This window comes from Lampris incognitus, chromosome 2, assembly GCF_029633865.1.
Source record: "Lampris incognitus isolate fLamInc1 chromosome 2, fLamInc1.hap2, whole genome shotgun sequence".
In the NCBI taxonomy this organism is placed as follows: domain Eukaryota; kingdom Metazoa; phylum Chordata; class Actinopteri; order Lampriformes; family Lampridae; genus Lampris; species Lampris incognitus.
In genome coordinates, this window is record NC_079212.1 from 127,863,732 (window position 1) to 127,870,484 (window position 6,753).

General features: G+C 53.0%; 1 pseudogene; it reads right to left on the reverse strand.

The window, feature by feature from the left end:
- Window positions 1-5,762: 5,762 nt before the first annotated feature.
- LOC130131970 (dynein axonemal heavy chain 1-like) overlaps window positions 5,763-6,753 on the reverse strand; it is a 37,505-nt pseudogene continuing 36,514 nt past the window's right edge.

Genomic DNA, 6,753 nt, shown 5'->3' on the forward strand with positions numbered 1-6,753 from the left:
GTGGTGCAATACACCCCATATCGAATCCCGCACCGGGCAAGAGAATAACCGGTTACATTGGTTGTAAACTACTAATAAGACACGTTAGTCCCTAGCTAACGGGTCTGACTATTGTATTTAGAAATCACGTCAGGACACAGCGCTGTCGCTCGACACAACCTCTCCGTGGCATTCTTTATTTAGACTGACACAGCATCAAAGGCAGACCCGATAAAACAACCCAGAGCCCGCAGGCATCACCAATCGATCCCAGCACAATAGAACAGCACCAAATCAAATGCAGCACTGTCGATGTGTGCAGACATAACATTCCCCCCCCCCCGGCAGGATTTCAAACATGAAAGGTTGACACAAAGTCCTCTAGGCGGCCAGGGCGTAAACGTGTGCGAACAGGTTGCGGGGCGGCCTGAGGCTGGACAGGCCGAGGTGGGGAGGGAGAAGGCAGGGGAAGCTGAGGCCCAGGAATGCCTGGGGCCCGTGTAGGAGCTGCATGAAGCCCCGGGGCGTCCCGCCATGCTGAGGGAATGGCTAAGGTTGTGTCACCAGCTGTGTGTGGCGGAGCTGACACCTTCCGTAGACGACTGGAGTGCCACCGAGTGCCATCGCTGAGGAGGTAAGTGGCTGGGCCCAGCTGACGGGTGACTTGGAGAGGAGAGGACCAGTATGAAGCCATTTTATCGTCCCTGTGGGGCCTGCGGACCCTGACCCAGTCTGACACATTGATGTCTGGCACCCTGGTTCGTTTTGACTGGTCAAACCGTTGCTTCATCCGCGTCTGCTGACGAGTGACTGAGGCTCTGACCCCAGAGGGAGGTGCCTGAGGTGTGGAGGGGCGGAGCCTGTCAAGGGGCATGCACAGTTCCCGGCCTAGCATGAGAGAGGCTGGGGAGATGCCTGTGGTCGAGTGCTGTGTGGCCCGATAGTGCAGCAGAGTGTGACGGATGGCCTGCGTGAAAGAGCACCCTTGGGCCATGTGTGCTCTGAGGCCGTTCTTCAGTGACTGGTGAAAACGTTCAACGCCGCCATTGGCCTGGGGGTGGTAGTACGCAGTGCGTATATGACGGATGCTCTTGCTTTCGAGATAAGCAGTGAACTCAGCAGAGACCAGTTGAGGGCCGTTGTCAGTGGTGATGGTCTTTGGGAGGCCCCAGCGAGAGAAAAGAGAGTCCAGGAAGTCGATGATGATCTGTGAGGTCACAGTGCCGGAAGTGGTGAGTTCAGGCCATTTTGAGTGTAGATCGTAGGCGACCACCATGAAGCGTTGGTGGTGGGGAACTCCATGGATCTCACCACAAATGTCCAACTGCAGGTGTTCCCAGGGCTGAGAGGGCCAGGCGAGAGGTTGCAGGGGTGGGGGAGCCTGGTGGCCAGTCTTGCCACTCACAAGGCAGGCAGAACAGTCCTTCACCAGAGCCTCAATATCTCTGTCTATCCCCGGCCACCACACCAGGTCTCGGCAGCGCTGTTTCATTTTCACAATGCCCAGGTGGCCTTCATGTGCCGTATTCAAAACACGTGCACGGAGAGCAGCTGGGACCACTGTGCAAAACCCACGTGCCATGCAGGTGTCGTTCCAGCAGGAGAGCTCCTGTCTGACTCGGGCGAACGCAGCCAGCTCCTCTGGGACCTTGTGAGGCCAGCCGTTCTGGATGTAGGTGCGGAGCTGGGAGAGGACAGGGTCCTGTTCGGAGGCTGCCCTCAGCTCCTGCAGAGAGACAGTGGCCTGGAGGGGTGTGTGTAGCATTTGGACAATTTCCTTTTCCACACAGTCAGTGGAGCTGGGGTGGAGACAGAGCGAGAGAGCAGGTCGGCGACAACATTGTCTCTGCCTGGGGTGAACTGCAGGCTGAAGTTGTACTGGCGGAGGCGGTCAGACCAGCGGTGCAGCCTCAGGGGTTTGTGGCCTGTCCCAGATGTGGACAGCAGCGCTGTCAGGGCCTGGTGATCTGTCCTGAGGGTGAAGGAGCGGCCATAGAGGTAGAGGTGCCACCTTTCACAAGCCCAGATACAGGCCAACGCCTCACGCTCACCCACGGAGTACCGCTGCTCGGTCAGGTTGAGGACACGGGAGGCGAAGGCGATGGGCTTCTCCACACCGTTCTGGGTTTGAGACAGCACAGCCCCTATCGCTGTGGCTGATGCGTCACAGGTCACAAAGGTGGAGCTGGAGATGTCGAAGTGAGCCAACACTGGTGGTGAAGTCAGTTGAGTCTTGAGATCACGCACGGCATCACTGCATGCCTTTGACCACACCCATGGCTCGTCCTTATGCAGCAGCTGGCGCAGGGGGGCTGTGGTCGCAGAGTACTGGGGAAGAAACCTCAGGTAGTAACTTGTCATACCCAGGAAGGAGGCGACCTGGGTGGCCGAGCTGGGCTCAGGGATGGCCTGAATGGCGTCCACGTTGGATTGTAGTGGAGTTACACCGCTCGCTGACAGCCGGAACCCCACGAACTCGATGGCTGGCACAGAGAGGACACATTTCTCAGCATTGAGAGTTAACTTGTGCTTGGACAGGGCTGCCAAGACCATGTTGAGGCGCTTGTCGTGGATTTCACTGGTGGGCTCGTGTACCACTATATCGTCCAGATAAATGGCCACGCCCAGTATGCCAGCCAGCACGGAGACCATGATTTTCTGGAAGCAGCTAGGGGCGGAGCTGAGACCGAAAGGCATCCTGGTGTAGCGAAACACTCCTGCATGTGTCACAGACTGTGAGGTTTCGGCTGCTGGGGTGGAGGGGCACCTGTAAGTACCCCTGTCTGAGGTCGAGCTTGGAGAACACCTCAGAGCCATAGAACTGAGCAGTGAGTTCTTCTGAGGTGGGCAGTGGATACTTATCAGGGACCACTGCCTTATTTACTGCACGTAGATCAACGCAGACACGCAGGCCCCCCGACTTCTTCTTAGCCACCACGAGGTTTGAGACCCAAGGTGACGCGTCCACCGGTTCAATGATGTCAGCTTCCAGCAGTTGTTGCAGCTCGGCGGAGACCCCATCACGGAGAGCCAACGGGATGCGGTGCAGTGGTTGGATGACAAATTTCACAGCAGGGTTGAGGAGAGGTTGATGGGCGAAGGCGGAGAGGCAGCCCAGCCCCATAAACAGCGATGGCCACTTCTGCTGCCAAGGTGTGGCAACAGTCAGGATTGCTGCCCCCCTTGTGTCTAAGAGGGAGAACCCCAGAGCGGAGAACAGGTCCAGACCCATCAGGTTGGCCCCACGGCGTGCCACATGAAAAACTGCATTGGGCACCAGCTTGGTTCCATAGCGGACAGTCACTTGGAGAGAGCCAACCAGATCGATTTTGGAGTCACCATACCCACAGAGGACAGCTGAGGGTGCGGACAGTGGCAGTGAACCGAAAAATTGACTGTAGGTATCAACATTCAGGAGAGACACACCTGCACCGGTGTCCAACAGCAGGGGGATGCACACATCATTAATGTTGACTGTGCATGATTTGAATGACACTGGCCCAGAGCTCACCTTGTGAATGACGGCGGTTGAAGACTGGGGGGTGTGGCCCTCTGACCCAGCCGGGGAAGATCGACAGACGTTGGCAAAGTGATTGTGCTTACCGCAGCTACGGCATGTCTGGCCACGGGCAGGGCAGTTCTGAGCCCTTGAAACATGCGACCGAGACCCACAGTTACCACAGGACTGTTGAGGGCGGGGCCGAGAACGCCGTCGTTGCAGTTGCAAGACGTCCCCAGTGGAGTCGGCGCCCGCCTCGCTCTGGCTGGGTTGCGTCCCGAGGGGCAGCCGTGAGTAGAGGGAGGAGTCGTTGGCAGCTTGACTGGAGGTAGCCACTTGATGTGTATTTAGCATAGCAGCACACTCAGCTGCTCCCTCAACCTGTAGTGCGATGGTAATTGCTCTGGACAGCAGCAGATCGTCTTTTTCCAGCAGGAGAGTCTCACGCACCTTTGCGTTGTTGGTGTGTTCGATTAGCTGGTTGCGAACCATCTCGTCCTGAAGCGCGCCAAACTTGCATGAGCTAGCTAGCCCTCGCAAATTAGCTACGTACTGCCGCACAGACTCACCAGGCAGTTGGTGTCGCTGACGGAATATAAATCGCCGAAGGAGGGCAATCTGTGGAGCAGCGAAATGGGTGCCCATAAGTCCCACAGCTTCGTCAAAGCTTGTGACGTTCCCCAGAGTCCCGAGCACACGATGACCCTCTGCTCCCAAGCAGTGTAGCAACAGAGCCGTCTTCCTAGCCTGGCTCACGTCGTCGAGCCCTGAGGCGATGAGGTAATTTTCAAAACTATGTAGCCAGCGAGTCCATGGTACCGGAGGCTCGCCAGGTAATGCCAGGAAGGGGGCAGGTGGTGGGAGAAAGATATCAGCCATCCTCGTCACCAATATTGTATTTAGAAATCACGTCAGGACACAGCGCTGTCGCTCGACACAACCGCTAAGTTGCATTCTTTATTTAGACTGACACAGCATCAAAGGCAGACCCGATCAAACAACCCAGAGCCCGCAGGCATCACCAATCGATCCCAGCACAATAGAACAGCACCAAATCAAATGCAGCACTGTCGATGTGTGCAGACATAACACTGACCCTTTAGCCGAGCGGACACACCGTGTCGAATCCCGCACCGGGCAAGAAAATAACCGGTTACATTACTTTAGCAAAATATAGGAACTATACTGTAACGTGCACAGATAGGTAGACACGTTAGCCCTTGATTAACAGGTCGGAACCTTTAGTCGACTGGTTAACGTTGTCGCCCGCGCTGCGGCACATACGGGTTCGCGTTCCGGCTGCGGCGGTTCCTGTGGTTGCCCCCCGAATTCGCTACATTGGTGTCAGAAGTGGGATGGTGAGATCTTGAGGTCATCGGAAGTGCGTGCACCCAGAGGTGTAAGGGAGGGGAGTAGTGTCACGTGCACGGATAAGTAGACACGTTAGCCCTTGGCTAACGAATTGGATTCCTTTGTCGACTGGTTAACGTTGTCGCCCGCGGTGGGGGAGATGCGGGTTCGCGCTGTGGCGGTTCCCGGGTTGCCCCCCTTAATTCGCTAAAATACAATGGCTTATCTTTGGCGAGAGATGAGTGCAAAGCTCGCAGTTCAGTTTGTGCTTCGTTTTTTTTTTCATCAGCAGCAGTACTAACCATCGATATCACTCTGCTATACAACATGGATGTAAAAAATAAACGTTTCATCATGTAGATGTATTTTATGAAAAGGTACATTTTGTCCTAAATGTTCTGCCTATATATGTGTGTGTGTTCAGTAGTCCAGCGTGCAGATAAGGCCCGCTCCCTGTTTGGTGTTAGATCCAACGTCTCTGAGAGTGATCAGTGGCGAGCCCCACAGCCATCACATAGTAAAGAAAAATAATGGAAAAAAAAACAAAACCCTGGTTTCTTCCCTCAAACACAGAAGCCTCAATGACGTTACGTTCTCCCTCACACTTCTTTCATTGTGGCACATTTTTCTTATTTGCCAGCTGGAGGTGAGGGGTGGAAAATACTGAGCTGCACTTTCGGAAGCTTTCTGAAACTGGACACTAACTGGAGTCTATTTTGAATGGGCAATAAAACCACCTCAAAGAGACACACACACACATATACTCTTACACCAGATCACAATCACATTGCACACACAAAACGCTCAAAATTCACTGACAACTTTGAGCAGCTTCCTATAGTATAAAATTTTTACACAGAGGGTCCCTAGTGAGAATATAAAAATAAGAAATATATTGGAGTATTATACAGTCACTGTCAGATACTTTGTAAAACTAACCGGCCTATGTAAGGGTGTTATAGATAGGGCATACATGTCCGAGAGGACAGAGGCTTGCGGTTTGGCCTCGGAACCATCCAGATGACCACCATCTCTGTGTGGACCTCTTTGGGCCTGGAGGGGGCTCGCTGGGATGCCAAGGCAGGCCAGTGAGCCCCCTCCAGGAATAAAGCGTGACTAAAGCAGCCCATGTTTGGTCTCTCAGTTGTCTCTGAGTGACATCCTCACTACTTGAGGGGGAAAAGGTAGGAAGAGGTAAGAAGAATAGTTACGAAAAAGAGATGAAGAGGCAGGAGAAGGAATATTATTGTTATCACAGGAAACTATCTTTGAACAAGGTAGCGTTAAAGCAAATGATACCAGCATTTCCTTGATATTCTTTACACCCAAGTACAGTGGCTGTAGTTGCTAATCGTCTACCTCTACGAAGTTTAGTGTAGGAGTTGTCTCTTTTGCTGGTCAGGTAGAAACAGTGGTTCAGACACAAGTCAATTTTATCTGTATAGCCCATTACCACAAATTACAAATTTTCCTCAGTGGACTTTACAGCAACACAACATCCTGTCCTTAGACCTTCACATCGTGGAGCACGTGCCACATATAGGGGCTGGGTTCTTGCTGCAGTGGCCTAGGCACGAATCTGACCCGGGCCTTTATTGCATATCATCCCTTCTCTCTCCCCTGCCTGTTCTGCGTCTCTCTCTCTACTATCACTGTCCAATAAAAAAAGGCGGAAAATGCAATAAATAAATAACAAACAGAAGAAAAGATTGTTGCCAGGTTTGTAAATGAGCAACCCATGGAAGAGAGAAATGCTTTGGAGGAAATCTCCCACAAAACACTGACGAATTCCCATCTCCAAATAATACCCTTGATAATTAAATAATTACAGTGAGTAAGACTATTTTCTAGGTATTTTGGCTTCTTGGTGTGTTTATGGGTACGTAATTAAATGTGTGTAGAGATGCCGTGCCTTGGCTTTCCAC